Here is a 19,559-nt window from a genome sequence, read left to right on the forward strand (position 1 = left end):
GGAATAATTTCTGCAGTACAGGAATAAGCTCTTCCTTGAAGGTTTGATAGAATTCTGGAGTGAAGCCATCTGGACCAGGGCATTTTTTGGTTGGAAGATTTTTTATTATTTCTGTGATTTCAGTGCTTGAAATTGGTCTGTTCAGGAGCTCTATTTCTTCCTGGCTGAGTCTAGGGAGAGGGTGTGATTCCAAATATTGATCCATTTCTTTCATATTGTCAAATTTCTGGGCATACAGTTTCTGGTAGTATTCAGAGATGATCTCTTGTATCTCTGTGGGATCAGTTGTTATTTCCCCTTTATCATTTCTGATTGAGGTTACTAGAGATTTTACTTTTCTATTCCTCATTAGTCTGGCCAATGGTTTATCTATTTTATTTATTTTTTCAAAAAACCAACTCCTTGTTTCATTAATTTTCTGAATAATTCTTTTGTTTTCAATTTCATTGATCTCTGATTTGATTTTGGAGATTTCTTTTCTTCTACTGAGTTTAGGCTTAGATTGTTCTTCTTTTTCCAATTCCATAAGATCTCTTGTGAGATTGTTGATGTGCTCTCTTTCTATTTTTCGAATGTAGGCATCTAAAGCGATGAATTTTCCTCTCAAAACTGCTTTTGCAGTATCCCACAGGTTTTGGTAGCTTGTGTCTTCATTGTTGTTATGCTCAAGGAAGTTAATGATTTCCTGTTTTATTTCTTCCTGCACTCCTCTGTTATTCAACAGAAGATTGTTTAATTTCCATGCCTTTGGGGGTGTCGAGCATTTTTGTTAGAGTTGAGTTCCATCTTTAGTGCCTTATGGTCTGAGAAGATACAAGGTAAAATTTCAATTCTTTTGATCCTGTTGATATTTGTTTTGTGTCCCAGGATATGATCAATTTTGGAGAATGTTCCATGGGGTGATGAGAAGAATGTATATTCTTTATCTTTGGGGTGTAGTGTTCTATATGTGTCTATCAAGCACAGTTGTTCTAGGGTCTCATTTAAATCTCTTATATCTTTGTTTAATTTCTGTTTAGAGGATATGTCCAGCTCTGTAAGAGGAGTGTTAAAGTCCCTGTTATTATGGTATTATCAGATATCATATTGCTCAGACTGAGTAAGGTCTGTTTCAAGAATCTGGGAGCATTTAAATTGGGTGCATAAATATTTAGAATTGAAATGTCTTCTTGTTGTATTTTTCCCTTGACCAACATAAAGTGACCATCTTTGTCTTTTTTGACTTTAGTTGCTTTAAATCCACATGTATCTGAAAATAAGATTGCAACTCCTCTTTTCTTCTGAATTCCATTTGCATGAAAAATTGTCTTCCAACCCTTGACTCGGAGCTTTAATTTGTCTTTTGAAGCCAGGTGTGTTTCTTGCAGACAGCAAATGGATAGCTTGTGTTTTTTAATCCAGTCAACCAATCTATGTCTCTTCAGTGGGGAATTCACGCCATTAACATTTATTGAGATAATTGATAAGTGCGGTAGTATTCTATTCGTCTTGTTTTGTGGGAGTCCATTGCTTAGTTTTATCTTTTGCATCAGTGTGGAGGTTTGGTTCTGTCCTTTAATTTCTGAGATCTTACTTTGCTGCTGATGCATTGTGGTGGTCATTGTGCAGAACAGGTTGAAGTATTTCCTGTAGAGCTGGTCTTGTTGTGGCAAATTTCCTCAATGTTTGTATATCCGTAAATGATTTGATTTCTCTGTCAATTTTGAAGCTTAGCTTAGCAGGGTACAGAATTCTGGGCTGGAAATTGTTCTGTTTAAGTAGATTAAAGGTAGATGACCATTGTCTTCTTGCTTGGAAAGTTTCATTAGAGAAGTCTGCGGTCACTCTGATGGATTTGCCCCTGTAGGTCAACTGGCGCTTACTCCTGGCAGCTTGCAGAATCTTTTCTTTTGTCTTGACTTGGACAGGTTCATCACAATGTGTTTTGGAGAAGCTTGGTTAGAGTTGAGGCAACCTGGGGTCCGATATCCCTCTGAAAGCAGTGTGTCAGAATCTTTGGTGATATTTGAGAAATTTTCTTTTATAATATTCTCTAGTATGGCTTCCATTCCTCTGGGGCATTCTTCTTCCCCTTCTGGAATTCCTATAACTCGTATGTTGGAACGCTTCATAAAGTCCCATAATTCTGACAGTGAATGATCTGCTTTCTCTCTCTTCCTTTCTGCCTCTTTTACTATCTGAGTTATCTCAAGAACTTTGTCTTCTACCTCTGAAATTCTTTCTTCTGCATGGTCTAACCTGTTGCTGATACTTTCCATTGCATCTTTAAGTTCCCTGATTGACTGTTTCAGTTCCTTCAGCTCTGCTATATCCTTTTTATATTCTTCATATCATTCTTCTCTTATTTGATTTTGTTTTTGGATTTCCTTTTGGTTATTTTCCACTTTATTAGCAGTTTCCTTCATTTTTTCCATCATTTCTTTCATTGTTTTCAACATGTGTATTCTAAATTCCCTTTCTGTCATTCTTAACATTTCTACATAGGTGGAATCATCTGCAGTAGCTACCTCATGGTCCCTTGGTGGGGTTGTTCTGGACTGGTTCTTCATGTTGCCTGAAGTTTTCTGCTGATTCTTCCTCATGAGTGATTTCTTTTATCTGTTTCCCTGCCCTAATTTTCCTATCACTTCCTCTTGCTCTTTAAGGTGTCGTGCCTGTGGACTAAGGGTTACAGGACCAGAAGGGTGAGAAGGTTGAAGAGGAAAAAAGGGATGAAAGAAAGGAGGATCGAGTGATAAGAAAAACAAAGAAAAATAGAGAAAGGAGAGGGGGTGGGTGAAAGGAATATTGACAAAAAGAAGTGAGGCACAGAAAGAGGGAGACAGAGCAATATAGGTGTACAGTAGGGTACTTTGACACAACCTTAAAAAAACCCCACCTTCTGGGGGTGCCCAGTCGGGTGGTTCCCTTGAGGTTAGCAGCTCTTTGGTAACCTGATCAGGCACAGTACCCCACCTCCACCAAGTAGAGAGGAAAGACAAAAATGCTATAAATCAAACCAAAAGAAGCAAACAGAGAACTTTACGGGGATAAAATTGGGTGGAAAACCAAATAATAGCGGTAGAAACACTAGCAAAAATGAAGTTCTAATTATTGAAAAAGGCCGCAATGGGAAATTATAATTGAACTAGAAAAATTGAGAAAGAAAAAGGATCTGTATGGAAAAGGTTGAACTTAAAAAACAAAACAACATCAACAACATCGAAAGAAACAAAAAAAACCGAACCGAACCAAAAAAAAAGCACAACGAAAAACAAAGCAGTATGTATATGTTATTGAATATTGTCTGGGCAACACGTGGTCTTCTGGGGTATGAGATGTTAATCACAGTTCTTATACGAGTGGAGGCTGCTGGTTTCTCAAACCCCAGCAGGTAGACACCCTAAATCTCTCTTCAGCCCACTTAAAAGACACTTTAAACTTGTTCACTTGCTGAGCAGAAGCTTTCCCAGGAAAGTGCTTGTCGCTGGAATCACTGCTGAAGTGGCTATCCACTTACCCAGTGTGCCAAAACGGGTCTCACTCTGCCCCTGAGGGTTAGGGCTGCAAGGTGGCTCAGACCCCGCCTTTAGGCTACTTGGTCGCTGGGTTACCAGCTCCCCCCCATTCTGTCTCTGCGACCCTGAGGGCTGAGCTTGCCAGGGCAGATAGCTCACAGTGGCTCCCTGTGACCCACAGCCAAACACTATTAGCTCCGTCTGGCTCAGCGGCTCAGACTGGGGCCCTAGACAAAGGCCAAAGTTCTCTGCACTCCTGCTCAGGCTCTCCCCAAGGCAGTTCAACTGAGTGCCAAGTCCAAAGACACCAAAACAGTTCACAGGTAAGGCCTTTCTGGTTTGCAGTCTTGCTGCTACTGAACTTACAGTTACGGGTGGGTTTAGACGGATTGAACACACGCGACCACCTGCCGGTTTTCCACTGTTTTAGTCCTCCTCTTGGGTTCCAGAAGTCTCTCGCTGACTCCCTGTATCCTCTCAGGGGTGATGATAGGCAGATCCCACCAGCCAGAAATGCCTGGAGTCCTATCTCCCCAGAGTCACGGTGCCCAGATGCAAGGAAGCTATTACTCGGCCACCATCTTGCTCCCGTATCCCTCAGCAAGAAGTTTTAATTTTGATAAAGTCAAAATTACTTTTTACTGTATAGATTGTGTTTTGGTGTCATATCTTAGAACTCTTTGCCTAACTCCAGGTCACAAAGATTTTGTCATTTTTTAAATTCTATTTTTTGTATGAGTTTTATAGTTTGATGTTTTACATTAGGTTTATGATCAATTTTGAGTTAATTTTTGTATAACATGAGAAGTTTAAGTGAAATTTTATTTATTTATTTTTGCATATGGATGCTTAGTTTTTCCAACACTATTTGTTAAAAAGACTATCCTTATTTCATTGTATGGCCTTTCCGTCATGGTAAAAAATCAATTGGCCATGTTTGTGTGGATCTAATTGTGGACACTGTATTCTGCTCTGTTGATTTACGTGTCTGTTCCTTCACCAATACACACTGTTTTGAAAAAATAGCTTAAAGCTATGCGGCGCCTGTGGTTCAATGGAGTAGGGTGCCGGCCCCATATGCCAGAGGTGGTGGATTCAAACCCAGCCCTGGCCAAAAAACTGCAGAAAAAAAAAAAGGGTAGCTTAAAGCCTTAAAATTAGGTAGTGTAATCCCTCCAACTTTCTTTTTAAAGTAGTTTTGTCTACTCTAGTTCTTTTGCCTTTTCATGTTAATTTTAAAATCAGCTCAGCTATAACTACAAAAAAACTGGGATTTTCATTGGAATTGCACTAAATTTTTTTTTTTTTTTTGTAGAGACAGAGTCTCACTTTATGGTCCTCAGTAGAGTGCTGTGGCCTCACACAGCTCACAGCAACCTCCAACTCCTGGGCTTAAGCGATTCTCTTGCCTCAGCCTCCCGAGTAGCTGGGACTACAGGCGCCTGCCACAACACCCAGCTATTTTTTGGTTTGCAGTTCAGCCAGGGCCGGGTTTGAACCCGCCACCCTCGGTATATGGGGCCGGCGCCTTACCAACTGAGCCACAGGTACCACCCTGCACTAAATTTTTATATCAGTTGGAGGAGAACTGACATTTTTATTATGTTGTATTTTCTAATTTATAAATACACACTGTCTTTCTACTGGTTTAGGTTTTCTTTGGCTTAAACTGTATCAGCATTTTGCGGTTTTTAGTATAAAGATCCTGTACATATTTTATTAGGTTTATACCTAAGTGTTTTATTTTTATGGAACTATTTTGAGTGGTATTATTTTTCAGTTTGGGGATTCCAAATTGTTCATTGTTAGTATACAGAAAAGTGATATTGATCTTGTATTTTTTTTTTTCAGATTATTATGAGGGTACAAATGATTAGGTTACAGTGTTTGCATTTGTGAGGTGAGATCCCTTTTGTGACTGTGCCCCTCACCCAGGAGTTGTGCCATGTACCCCTACAGTATGCCCACTGTGCCCCCCAACTTGAATTAAATTGAGTTTTTCTCCTTCGTGGGCCTGTATTAGATCATCTACTGGCTTCATATTAGTATTGAGTACTTTGGATACTTACTTTTCCATTTTTGGGATACTTTACTAAAGAGAATATTCTCCAACTCTATCCAGGTATTAATACAAAAGATATAAAGTTTCCATCTTTTTTATAGCTAAATAGTATTCCATGGCATATATATCCCACAGTTTATTAATTTATTCGTGGGTTGATGGACACTTGGGTTGATTCCACATCTTTGATGATTATAAATTGACCTGTGATAAATAATCTAGTGCAAATGACCTTGTGGTATTTTTTTTTTCCTTGATAAACTCATTTATTTATGTAGACAGTCTTACTTTGCTGCCCTCAGTAAAGTGCTGTGGTGTCATAGCTCGCAGTAACCTCAAACTCATGGGATCAAGTGATTCTCTTGCCTCAGCCTCCCAGACTATAGGCACCCACCACAATGCCTGGCTACTTTTAGAAACAGGGTCTCACTCTTGTTCAGGCTGGTCTCAAACCTGTGAACTCAGGCAATTCACCTGCCTCGGCTTCCCAGAGTGCTAGGATTATAGGGGTGAGCCCCTGCACCCAGCCTAATAAACTCATTTATTAATTCTAGAAGATTTTTTATGTTTGTATTCCTTGAAATTTTCTATGTAAACAGTTATCACTTGCAAATCAGGATAGTTTTATTTCTTCCTTATCAATCTTACTGGTATGGTATTATTTCTTTTTCAAATGTTTGATAGATTTTATTAATAAAACTATTTGGACCTGAAGATTTTCTTTTTTAAAAGTTATTTTTTTCTTTTTCTTTTTTGAGACAGTGTCTCACTATGTTGCCCTCAGTAGGGTGCTATGGTGTCACGGCTCACAGCCATCTCAAACTCTTGGGCTTAGGTGATTCTCTTGCTTTAGCCTTCCCGAGTAGCTGGGACTACAGGCACCTGCCACAACGCCTGGCTGTTTTTTGTTGTTGTTGTTGTTATTGCAGTTGTTGTTGTTTAGCTGGCCCCTGCCGAGTTTGAATCTTCCGGCCTCAGTGCATGTGGCTGGCGCCGTAACCACTGTGTTACAGGTCCCAAGCCTTTTTTAAAAGTTTTAAAATAAAAATTCAATTTATTCAATAGTTTTGGAGCTACGCAGCTTATATCATTATAAGTGAATGTTGGTAGTTTGTGGTTTTAGGAAATTGGTTCATTTAATCTAAGTTGTTGAGTTTATGTGGAGTTGTTCATTGTATGTCCTTACTGTCTTTTAAATGTTTGTGGATTCTATAATGAATTCTCCATTTTTATATACCTATATTGAAAATTTTTGTCTTTTTCCTTTTTGTATTTATCAGTCTAGCTAGAAAGATTTGTATTGCATATATTGATCTTTCAGAGTCAGTTTTAGTTTCATTGATTTTTTTATATTGTTTTGTTCTTTTGAGTTTCTTTGATTTCTGCTCTTTATTATTTCCTTCCTTCTAATTGATTTGAGTTTAATTTGCTCTTCCTTTTCTAGTTCTTAAAGATTGTTAGTTTTTTCTAATTTAAGCATTTGATGCTATAAATTATCCTTTAAACACTGTGTTAGCTGCATCTCACAAATTTTAATATGTTGTCTTTTTATTTTTGTTCAATTCAAAATGTTATTTACTTCTTCATGAGACTTTCTCTTTGATCCATAGTTTACTTATAAGCGTGTTTTTAAATTTCCTAGAGTCTGGATTGTTCTGTTACACTTGTATTGTTAATATCAAGTCTAATCCTGTTATGGTCAATATATCATACTTTATATGATTTCAGTTCATTTGAGTCAATAAAGGTTTATTTTATGACCTTGTGTATTAGTTTCTAATGCTTCTGTAGGATGTGAGGGTGATCTGGCTGTGACATCTATCACCCTGTTGATTGCCAGGGTTGATTGGGCTGATCTGGCTGGGTAGGTGGTTGTCTCCTTCATCCCTCACCACTCCAAGTGTGTCCCTCCCAAAGACAATGACCTTCCCCAATAAAGGAGCACTGCTCTTCAGTCAAGGGTATATAATTAGCTGGGTTCCCCTGCTAGGACCTTAAAACAAGCTCTCTAATGCTGCTGTAACTAGCCACCACAAACAGTGGCTTAAACCAGCACAGATTTATTATCTTATAGTTCTGAAAGTCAGAAGTTTGAAGTGAGTCTCATTGGGCTAAAGTCAAGGTGTCAATAGAGCTGTGCTCCTTTCTGAGGCTCTAGGAGAGAATCCATTTTCTTACCCCTCCACCTTTGAGAGGCTTCCTTCTTTCCTTAGGTTATGGCCTCTTTCAGCAATAACCTCACTATTTGTGTCATTATTTTTAAAGAACTTTTTTTCTACTATTCTTTTTTTTATTGTCTTTTAATTTGTTTTTTACACTTGTTTTAATGGTTGAGGTATTTGGATTTATTTCTACCATTTTCTTACTTGGTTGTTGCTTCTGTTATTTATTTTTCTGTTTTCCTTTTCTTAGTTTTCCCTCTCCCCTCTTTTTTTGTTATTTGATTTTTTTTCCTTTGGTTAGGTATTCTATTATTGCTTGTGTTTTTAACCATATCTCTTTATATAGTTTTATTTTCATGGTTGTTTTAGGAGTTACAATACACTTAACTTTTCACACAGTACTTATAATCAGTATTTTACTACTTCAAGTGGCACACAGAAACTATAAAAGTCTCTTTGCACCCCCACCTTATATTGTACTTGTCTTTTATATTGTATTATATCTATGTATATCTATATATCTATATCTATAGAAAGCCTCATCAGGTATGGTACATTTTGCTTTCACTGTCAAACATATTTTAAGGAACTCAGGAAGATAAAAATAGTCTGTTATTTTTTGCTGAAATAGTTAGCATTCTGTTGCTCTTTCTATATTCCTGATGTTTCACATTTTCTTTCTAGTATCATTTCCTATCTATTGGAAGAACTTTCTTTAGCAATTCTTTAAAAGTAGTTCTGCTGTCAACACATTGTCTTGGTTTTCCTTCACCTGAGATTGTGCTTATTTCAACTTCATCTCTGAAGGATGTTTTCCTGAATATAGAAGTATGGGCTGACATTTTTTTCTTTTAGAACTTTAAAAATATTCTGCTTCCTTCTGGACTTAATGGTTTCTGAAGACAAATCATTTAATCCTATTTTCCCCTAAAAGTAATATTAACTTTTTCTGCCCAATTTCAAGATAATTTTGTCTTTTATTTTATAAAGTTTAATTAGGAGGTGCCTGTGCATGGATTTCTTTGTATTTCTTTGTATTTATTCTGTTTGAGGATTTGCTGAACTTCTTGAATCTGTAAGTTTGTATCTTTCAAAAAAATTGGAAAATATTGGTCATAAAATATTTTTTCTTAAGCATTACTTAACACTTTTTTCTCTCCTGCTGGTATTCAAATGTCACAAATACTGAACCTGTGGCACTCTTCATCGCTGCCCCTCCTTGTCTTTTTTTTTTTTTTGAGACAGGGTCTCACTTTGTCACCCTTGGTAGAGTGCTATGGCATCATAGCTCACAGCAGCCTCAAACTCTTAGACTCAAATGATTCTCTTGCCTCAGCTTCTCAAGTAGCTAGTACCCACCAAACGCTATTTTTAGAGATGGGAGTCTCACTCTAGCTCATCCTGATCTTGAACTTGTGAGCTCAGGTGATCGGCCTGCCTCCACCTACCAGAGTGCTAGGATACAGGCATGAGCCACCGGGGCCGTCACCCTCCTTGTCTTTTTCTCTTTGTTGTTCAGGTTTGGTAATTTATGTTCATCTACAGTAAGTTCATTGTTTTTCTTTCTTCTGTCATCTCCATTCTCTATTGAGCTCATTTAGTGAGCTTTTAAATTTGGTTATTGATTTCCACTTCTAAGATTTCTATTTGGTTCTTCTTAGTATCTTACTTCTTGAAGCAATAGTTGCTATACTATCTTTAGTATTTTTTTCCCTGATAATTTCAACACATGTGTTCTCTTGATGTTGGCATTTTCCCCATATAAGTTGGTATTTTCCTATTTATTTGTTTACCTAGTAAGTTAAGATTTACTCTGGACATTTGACTATTACTCTAGGAGATTCTGAGTCTTACTTAAATCCTATGCAGAATGTTAATGTATTTGTTTCAGTGGGTACTCAACTCAGTTTAATTTAGACTGCAAGTTTCTGCAGGTTATGATTACAGAATCAGTTCAATTTTCCAACCCTTTGCTGTTTTATTTAGTTCTGCCCCACATGTGCAGCACACATTGCCAGTCTAGAACTTGAGTAGTGGTCCATTTCCTAATTCATTTCTCAAAGTTCATGTGTGCTTGTTTGGGTCAGATCCACACATGAGCCACTAAAGGGTGAGTCCAGGAATTCATGTAAACAACTTTGAGGTTTTGTTTTCCCAATCTCCTCCTTGTTTGTGATCTCCCAGCAATTTCTGATTCCCTGTGGCTCCCCATTTCCAGTCTCTAACCAGAAAGGGGGGCCTTTATCCCTCTTCAATGTGCACTTCTGCAACTGTTCCCATATTCAGGGCAAGTGGCAGGAAGACAGAGAAAGAAACAACAGGAATTCACTACATACTGTTAGGAACCCATAGCTTCTGTGATCAGAGTGGTGTATTTCCCTCCCCCAGAGTTTTAGACTTCTAATGGCCTTTGTTCCCATTGCTGCTGTGAGTGTCCAGTTTGAAAGAATAGAGAAAAAAGGAAAAAACTGGGGACTTTCACACTTTCCAATGAATATTAAGAGACTTCTTTCTCTCTTTCCACAAGCCAGAACTAGAGAGAGGATTCTACTGAAGCTTCATTAAGTTCAATCTGGCTGGTACAAAAAGAGGGGAAAGGGATAAACCTGTTGTTGCTGCAATGGTGTTTCAAATTCAGGACTTACCCAATCTGCCTACTACTGTTTACTTTTCAGAGTTCTTAAGTAGCCGCTCCATGGATTCTATTAGGTCTCGTAGCTACATTTACATGCTTGGTGTGTGATACTCCATTTTATCTGAACTAGAGTCTGACTTAAAGTTTTAAATTGTATTTCTTTAGGAATTGTACAAGAAACTGAAGTTTTGATTCCAGTATATTTTGAATCGAAACCAGAGATGTACTAGAGTTTAGATTCTTTCACTTGATTAAGGTAAGATTGATTATTATAAATTAATCATACCCTTAACTGTTCATTTTAAAACTTATACTTGAATGTGTGCTTTATTAACACATTTTAATATACACAAGTCTATAAACGTTATTCACCGTATCAACAAAAGCAAAACCAAAGACTATATGATCCTCTCAGTAGATGCAGAAAAAGCATTTGATAAAATCCAGCATCCTTTTCTAATTAGAACACTGAGGAGTATTGGCATAGGTGGCACATTTCTGAAACTGATTGAAGTTATCTATGACAAACCCACAGCTAATACTTTACTGAATGGAGTAAAATTGAAAGCTTTTCCTCTTAGAACTGGAACCAGACAAGGTTGTCCTCTGTCACCGTTACTATTCAACATAGTTCTGGAAGTTCTAACCAATACAATTAGACAAGACAAGAAAATAAAGGGCATCCGAATGAGAGCAGAGGAGGTCAAACTCTCCCTTTTTGTTGATGTTATGATCTTATACTTAGAGAACCCTAAAGACTGAACCACAAGACTCTTGGAAGTCATTAAAAAATACAACAATGTTTCAGGATATAAAATCAATGTCCACAAGTCAGTTGCCTTTGTATATGCCAACAACAGCCAGGATGAGAGGTTAATTAAGGACTCAACTCCCTTCACCATAGCCCCAAAGAAAATGAAATACCTTAGGAATATACCTAAGTACCTAAGAATATACCTAAGTATATTCCTAAGAGGTGACGGACCTCTATAAAGAAAATATGAAACCCTAAGAAAGGATATAGCAGAGGACATTAACAAATGGAACAATATGTCATGCTCATGGCTAGGAAGAGTCAACGTTGTTAAAATGTCTATATTTCCCAGAGCAATTTACCAATTCAACGCTATCCCTATTAAAATACCAACATCCTACTTTCAAGTCTTAGAAAAAATGATTCAGCATTTTGTATGGAACCATAAAAACCCTGTATAGCTAAAGCAGTTCTTAGTAATAAAAACAAAGCCAAGGGTACCACCATACTAGATTTTAGGCTGTATTACAAGGCCATAGTAGTCAAGACAGTATGGTACTGGCACAAAAATAGAGACATAGACATTTGGAATCAAATAGAAAACCAGGAAATGAAATCAACAACTTAGAGCCACCTAATCTTTGATAAACCAAATAAGAGCGTCCACTGGGGAAAGATTCCCTATTCAATAAATGGTGCTGGGAGAATTGGATATCCACATGTAAAAGACTGAAACTCGACCCATATCTCTCTCCACTCACAAAAATTGATTCAAGATGGATGAAGGACTTAAATTTAGGACATGAAACAATAAAGATCCTCAAAGAAAGAATAGGAAAAACACTGAAAGATATCCGTCTGGGGAAAGATCTTATGAAGAAGACTGCCATGGCAATAGCAACAACAGTAATAATAAACAAATGGGATTTAATTAAACTGAAAAGCTTCTGTACAGCCAAGGAGACAACAATCAAAGCAAATAGACAACCTACCCAATTGCACATTTTGAATCAGACAAACGCTTAATAACCAGGATCTATACAGAACTTCAATTAATCCACAAGAAAAAAACCAACAATCCCATACATCAATGGGGAAGAGAGATGAATAGAATCTTCTCTAAAGATGACAGACGAATGGCTAGCAAACATATGAAAAAATGCTCATCATCCCTAATTGTTAGAGAAATGCAAATTAAAACCACCTTGAGATACCACCTAACTCCAGCGAGAATGGCCTATATCACAAAATCTCAAAACTGCAGATGCTGGCGCAGTTGTGGAGAGAAAGAAACACTTTTACACTGCTGGTGGGACTGCAAACTAATACAACCTTTTTGGAAGGAAGTATGGAGAAACCTCAAAGAACTCTACCTCGACCTCCTGTTTGATCCTGTAATCCCATTACTGGGCATCTATCCAGAAGGAAAAAAAACCTTTTATTATAAAGACACTTGTACCAGGCTGTTTATCACGGCCCAATTTACAATTGCCAAAATATGGAAACAGCCTAACTGTCCTTCAACCCAGGAGTGGATCAGTAAGCTGTGGTATATGTATACGATGGAATATTATTCAGCTGTAAAAAATGGAGATTTTGCAGCATTTGTACTAACCTGGATGGAGGTGGAACACATTATTCTTAGTGAAGCATCACAGGAATGGAGAAGTGTGAATCCTATGTATTCAATTTTGATATGAAGACAAGTAATGACAATGACATGGTGGGGCATGGGGGATGGGTAGAGCAGACAGAGGAGGGAAGGGATGAGGGAAAGGAAAAGAAGATAAAGAAAAAAAGAAAAGAAAAGGATGACTAATTCTCACATAAATTGGATTTAATTTTGATGAAAGTACATTACTTAAATATTAATTTTTAATTGAACTTGTTAATATGTTGTTTAGGATATTGCATACTCATTTATTAGTGACAGATGTTTGTAATTTCCCCTTTATAATAATATATTTTCTCCAATTTTAATAGCAGGTGTACCCAGATCAAATAGTATGATTTTGAAGTATTTCTTCTTTTTCTATTGTCTATAAGATTTGGCATGATCTGTTTTTCAAATTTATCTTTTACTTTTATTTATAAATATTAGTTGTCTATTTTTAGATACTTAACAAAAAATAAGAAGTAGTTAACTGATGACTCCATACTGAATCTCAGGAAGTCAAAGCATTCTATAATAAACATACTCTTATTTGACAATATGAATGTTTCTTTCTTTGCATTATTATTATTGTTTAATATTTCGATGTATTCCTTTTCTGAATGTATTCGTGTTCATTCATTCTTTACAAGGTTTTTGCTTCTAGTCCTTATCTTAAACATTGTTATTGTTACTAAATTTTAAGCCTTTTTAATTTTGTGAAGGCAAAAAAATGGAAACCTAATTAACACATGTATATGTAAAAATAAAAAATATTTTATCGTTCATTTACCATTTAATTCGGTAATAATCCTTGTAACAACTAGTAGGTGCAAAGGGAAACGTGATTATATACTCAGTGAAGGTGTTATTGTTATTTTTTAATAGTCAAATCTGTTTGCCTAGAGCAGGAGTCAGCAAACTATAGCCCCAGGACAGCCACTTGTTTTGGTAACTGAGGTTTCATTGAAATATAGCCCCACTCATTTATTAGTATTATACATATTGTTTATAGCTGCCTCACTAGAGTGGCAGAATTCATTAGTTAAAGCATTGTCTATGTGGCCCACAGATTTCTCTAAAATCTGGCCCTTCTAGAGAAGTTTGTTGACCCTTGGCCTGGAAAACTGAATCAGGGTATCTTACTATTTTGTGTAATTATGACATGTGAAAACCAGCAAACTGGTTTTAGTTATCAGTATAGGTTGTCATATGAAAACTAATTAGAGATTTTAAAATGTGTATAAATAAGTGTACCTATACTAAGCCTAACTTATTAAAGTAAAGGTGGTATTGGTTTTCTGAAATAAATGATTTTAAAAATAAAACTTTATGCTTTTTTTTAGAAGAGGTACTGGCTTTCTGAAATAAATGATTTTAAAAATAAAACTTAATGCTGTGATCAGTTAAATGCCAAGTGCTTATTTCTAGATAGAAAACATGATTTTGCTTTGATTTTTAAAAATAAAAGTTTATATGACAAAGATCAAGCTTATTCCTTCTCTAAAAATATTCACACAAATATTTTTACATACATTTTATCTTTTCTACTAAATTTGAACAGAACTAGTAGCATTTTGAAAGAGTAATAGTTATATTATTATTATCTTTTTTTCAGATTCTGTATCAAAACAGATATACCCCCTGCCCCAGGGTAGAATGCAATGGCATCATCATAGCTCACTGCAACCTCAAACTCCTAGGCTCAAGTGTTCCTCCTTCCTCAGCCTCCCAAGTAGCTAAGGACTACAGGTGCATTGCACAATGCCCAGCTAATTTTCGTATTTTTAGTAAAGATGGGGTCTCACTTTTGCTCAGGCTAGTCTCAAACTCCTGTGCTCCAGTAGTCCTCCCCCCTTGACCTCCACCAATACTAGGATTATAGGCATAGCCACCAAGCCTGGCCATGATTGTATGTTTTTAATATCTGTTCTGGTAACATGGGTGATTTATAGTATTTGAAGTTTTAAATGAAAACAGTCTAGTATAAGATTATGTTTAGTGGTTAAAGTTGGAATTAACATTTCTCTGTGAAGTTTAAATTGAACCACTTGTTTGTGATTCCTAAAATTGAGTGTTTAAAATACATAAGGTAGAAGAAAAATTAAGATTTGAGCCTAGAAGGCCTAAAGAATATTTGTTGCACTTCCCAGGAAACTGTTGGGTGAAGAAAAAATGTGTATTCTTGAAATATGTCATATAAATTAAAATTTCCAACCTATATCAGATAAAGGAATTTCCCTGTTTAGGGCACCAAAATCTAAAAAAAAGAATTTTTTTTTGCTAGTTTCCAAGTAATCTCAACAAACTAAAATAAGTTTCTGAAATCTTCGTGTTATCAAGAACAATTTGACAAACAGGCTACTGAGATGTAGAGTATTTGGTTTCCTAATATAGTAGTTTGAGTATCTTTGCTTGTGTTCTTATAATGCAAATTTAGAACTTTTTTTTTTTTTGAGATAGAGTCTCACTTTATTGCCCTCTAGAGTGCTGTGGCGTCACACAGCTCACAGCAACCTTCAACTCCTAGGTTTAGACGATTCTCTTGCCTCAGCCTCCTGCGCTGAGACTACAGGCTGCCCACTACAACGCCCGGCTATTTTTTTGTTGCAGTTTGACCAGAGCCAGTTTTGAATCCACCACCCTCAGTATATGGGGCCAGCGCCCTACCCGCTGAGCCACAGGAGCTGCCCAGCAAATTTAGAACTTTTTTTTTTTTGCAGTTTTTGGCCTGGGCTGGGTTTGAACCTGCCACCTCCGGCTTATGGGGCTGGCGCCCTACTCCTTTGAGCCACAGACACCGCCCCAAATTTAGAACTTTTCCAGAAATCTGGAAATATTTCTGAAAGAAAACACTTTACATCTTTTTATGCCATTATACATTTTATATTTAAATCAGTATGGATTTAGAATTCAAGTGCCTATACATTTGAATTATGAAAGATGATAAAGTTAAACTGTAGAAGAAAGGATGGGAATCTTGATAGCTTTCATATGTTAATGAGGCCACCTTAGCATGTTTGTGATTAGCTATAGTCTAAATTGAATTGGATTTAGAGAGTACCTATCTGATTCATAGACGAGACTTATGAATAAAATAATTTATTAGGAATAAATAAAATTTTCTTGTAGGTAATGGATTATATAAGAAGGTATTGCTGAGTTTTGTTTGTTTGTTTGTTTGTTTACCTCTGTTAAATCATATCTCAAAGCATCTTTTTTTTTTTAACTTCACTGATTTATGTTCCAGTTGTGGTACTTGAAAGTAAAACAAGGGGAAATCTATAGAAAAGGTCACACTTTGATTTTCTCTTTCCTGTAACTTTATTTAGATTTTTCTAGTCAACATAAAATATTTCATTTCAAAAATGAAATACTGAGTCATTATCAGTTTCATGTTAAATTTATGAGTTAAAGATGGGTAGAAAATCTTTTTTATGCTGAATATACTGCTTGTCTTTTAAAGTATATATGGCTGGATAAGAAAGGGCCTGAATGGACTTGTTTTAGAATTTTCTCTGTTCATATTTTTCAAGGTTCTCAGACTAAAAGTGAATGTCAACTTTTTACTTTTGTAGATGCTGACTGATACCATTGTAGAGCTGTTATAGTAACTGTTAGGGTGTGAATTCATACACAGGCTGAGAAAGATTTCTCACCCAAAGACTAAAATAGTAAGAGGAGGAAAGTTTATTTTACATTAACGATTAGACGAAGAAAAAAAGCTTATTTTATTTCCCAAGGGTGAGAAGGGCACAACACAAGAGAATGAAGTGTTTGCTCAGAAAGGGTAGAGTATTTGAGTGTTTTTTTTTTTAACAGGCGCCCACCACAATGCCTGGCCATTTTTTTTGTTGTTGTTGCAGTTTGGCCAGGGCCGGGCTGGGACCTGCCACCCTCTGTATATGGGGCCAGTGCCCTACTCACTGAGCCACAGGCCCAGGTATTGAGGGTTTTTATTTAAGGGAAAAGAGAAATAGAAAAAGTGATAGCAGCCAACTGGTAGCCAACATGGCTGTGAAGTTGGTACGCCTGTTTTTTATTTTTATTTTTTTCTTCTCAATGAGACTGGTTTTTCAGTCCTTGAAACATGGTTTGGCAGGAACTGAAATGAAGAGCTTGGACACCTGCTGTCTGCTTAGGACTCTTCAAGGCTATGAAAATTAACTCCTATTAGAGATAACAAGTTAATCTTTAAGAAAAGTCAAGCCCCAGATGTTTAATCAAGACAAAACAAAGGTTGCAGTTGTGCTATGAGTTTCCTCTTCAAAGGGACAATTACATATTATGAGTGTATTTCTCTAACTTTTTATTTGCTAGATTATCTTTCTTTATTAACAAGACTATCCTTTCAATAGCTAAATAGCAAATGCAATGTTAAATTTTGAGACAAGTACTTTTACTGCTAACAACAATGTAGATGTATATTATTTCTGTATAGATGTGAAAAAAACTAGTTTAGAAATAAATTTCTCATAGAAGATAACGTAAAAGCATCTTGCTTTAATCAACCACTATGGGTTTTCTCTAAAAATGTTAAATAATGTATTTTTTAATGATACACTTTTGTACACAGTCATTTTATTTCTACTAAATAAAAATCTGTTTTAGAAAAAATAATTTCATCTACCGAATTTGCTGTTCAGAAAGGTTGTACACTTTAGAGAGAGGAATAAAGATCGTTTTTTCTTTAAGCTTTTTGAATTTATTTCTTTTTGTTTTTTTTAATTATTATCACAAACATTTTTAAGATGTGAAATGTTCAAATGCATGTGGATTTTGGTTTCATTTTGAATTAATTGAAAAACAAAATTAGCTCTTCTGGTTTGTTCTTACCATCACACTTATTGTTCCAGTTGCCTTTGGCTGTGTACTAGACCACTCAAAAACCTAGTGGTTTAAAACAACAACCACCATTTATTTTGCTCATTGAATCCATAATTTGGGCAGAGACAGCAAGGAAAGCTTGTCTCTGCTCCATGCAGTATCAGCTAGGATAGCTTGATGGAAGGTTGGAGAATCTGCGTCAAGGGGACACACATGTCTGGCAAATAGATACAAGAAGTTGGCTGGTAGCTTGGATGGGATTAAGGGGTTTGGGGTTGGCTTCCTCCCCACATAGCCTTCTCCATGTAGTTTGGGCTTCCTCACAAAATGGTGGCCATATTCTAAGAGCAACTGTTCTGAGAGAAGGCCAGTGGAAGCTGAATTGTCTCTTATAAACTAGTTTAAAAGTCACATAGCATCATTTCCCTTGTACTTTGGTATTCCAAGGAATCAGTAGTGGCACAATCATAGCTTACTGCGGCCTCAAACTCCTGGAGTCCAGCAATTTTCCACCCTCAGCTGGTACACGCCCAGCTAATTTTCTTCCTCCCTTTCCTCCCCCGCCCCTTTTAGAGATAAGATCTGTTTATGTCGCCTAGCCTTATTTCAAACACCTGGCCTCAAGCAGTTTTCCTGCCTCAGCCTCCCAGAGTACTGGGATCACAGGCATGAGGCACTGCACCCCAGCAGATTTTACTTTTTGATAGAAGGTGACAAAGTTCTAGAAGAGCATGTGGAGTGAGAAATATGACTGTTGCTGTTTGCTGTACTCGTTCTGCTGGGAAGTGAGAGAACCGTAGCTCAATTCAGTTAGGAACCTACCTTTGTTAAATGTTCTAGAAGAATTTGTTATCTTAAAGTGATGTTTTGAAGTTAATGTTTAAGCTTTTTCTAAAAACAACTTTTTATTTTGAAATAATCTTAGATGAACAAATAAGTTGTGAAAACAATTAACAGTCCAGTGAGTTTTCTTCCGTTCTTCACTCTGCTTCCTCTGATGTTCACAACGTACATAACCACGGTAATGTAATCAAGACTAAAGTAATGAAGACTAGAGAATCAATGTTGACTTAGTAAATCACAGACTTCATTAGAATTTCACCAGTTTTTCTACTAATACCCTTTTTCAGGATCTCACATTACTTCTGCTTGTGATATTTCCTCTAATCCGACAGTTTCTCAGACTTTCCTTGTCTTTGATGACTTTCACACCTTGGAAGAAGACTATTAGGTGTTTTGTAAAATGTCGCTCAGTTAATGTTTTCTCAAAATTAGATTGTGAAGTTACAGATTTGGGGAAAGAATACCTCAGAGGTGATATGCCTTTCTCATCACATAATATAGTGCTGTCAGTGTGTCTTATTCCTGTAATATTAACCTTTATCACTTGGTTATGGTGACATCTGCCAGATTTCTCCATTGTAAAGTTAATATTTTTGGCTTAACTAATAAATATTTGGAGGAAAATACTTTGAGGTTCCACAAATACCCTGTTCTTAAATTTTTGGCCAGTAATTTTAGCATTTATTGGTGAATTTTGCCTGCAGCAGCTGTGGTATTCTAATGATAATTTTTTATTTTCCTTATTTACTCTACATTTATCAATTATAATCCTTTTTCAGTCTTTCCTCATATTTATTTATATTAGTGTGGATATTTATTTTATTCTCTGGATTAGAATCAGTACTGTTGTATTTATTTTGTTGCACAAATTTTCTAGCTTGGCCACTGTGTCCTTTCAACACCTTTCTCCCACCCCCAGCCCCTTTTTTCTAAAAAAACAGTTTCTTACTTTCTGGCTTCTTAAGATGCTTCAGGCTCATGTTGTATTTGCCTTTCTCCAGCCTTGGAATCATCCACTGCTCCAAAGAACCCAGGTTCATCTTACTGGAGAGTAGTATTTGGAAATTAGTGTCTGAATGCTGGTGTGCTCTTTGCTACTGAGTGGCCTCTGATCTGTCAAAGCTAGGA

General features: G+C 36.5%; 1 protein-coding gene across 6 annotated transcripts in view; it reads left to right on the plus strand.

The window, feature by feature from the left end:
* The window catches only part of GLCE (glucuronic acid epimerase), a 159,817-nt gene that overhangs the window by 58,659 nt on the left and 81,599 nt on the right, over window positions 1-19,559 (plus strand). For 3 of the 6 annotated variants that reach the window (XM_053593357.1, XM_053593361.1, XM_053593359.1), the window contains exon 2: window positions 10,522-10,612. The exons of 1 other annotated variant lie outside the window; for it this stretch is intronic. The gene's annotated coding sequence lies outside the window, so the exon portion shown is untranslated. Of the gene's footprint in view, window positions 1-3,795; window positions 3,821-10,411; window positions 10,431-10,521; window positions 10,613-19,559 lie in introns of those variants that run through there. 2 more of the 6 variants (XM_053593360.1, XM_053593358.1) reach the window with 2 other exon arrangements.

The sequence above is a fragment of the Nycticebus coucang genome, chromosome 6 (genome assembly GCF_027406575.1).
Source record: "Nycticebus coucang isolate mNycCou1 chromosome 6, mNycCou1.pri, whole genome shotgun sequence".
Lineage (NCBI taxonomy): Eukaryota > Metazoa > Chordata > Mammalia > Primates > Lorisidae > Nycticebus > Nycticebus coucang.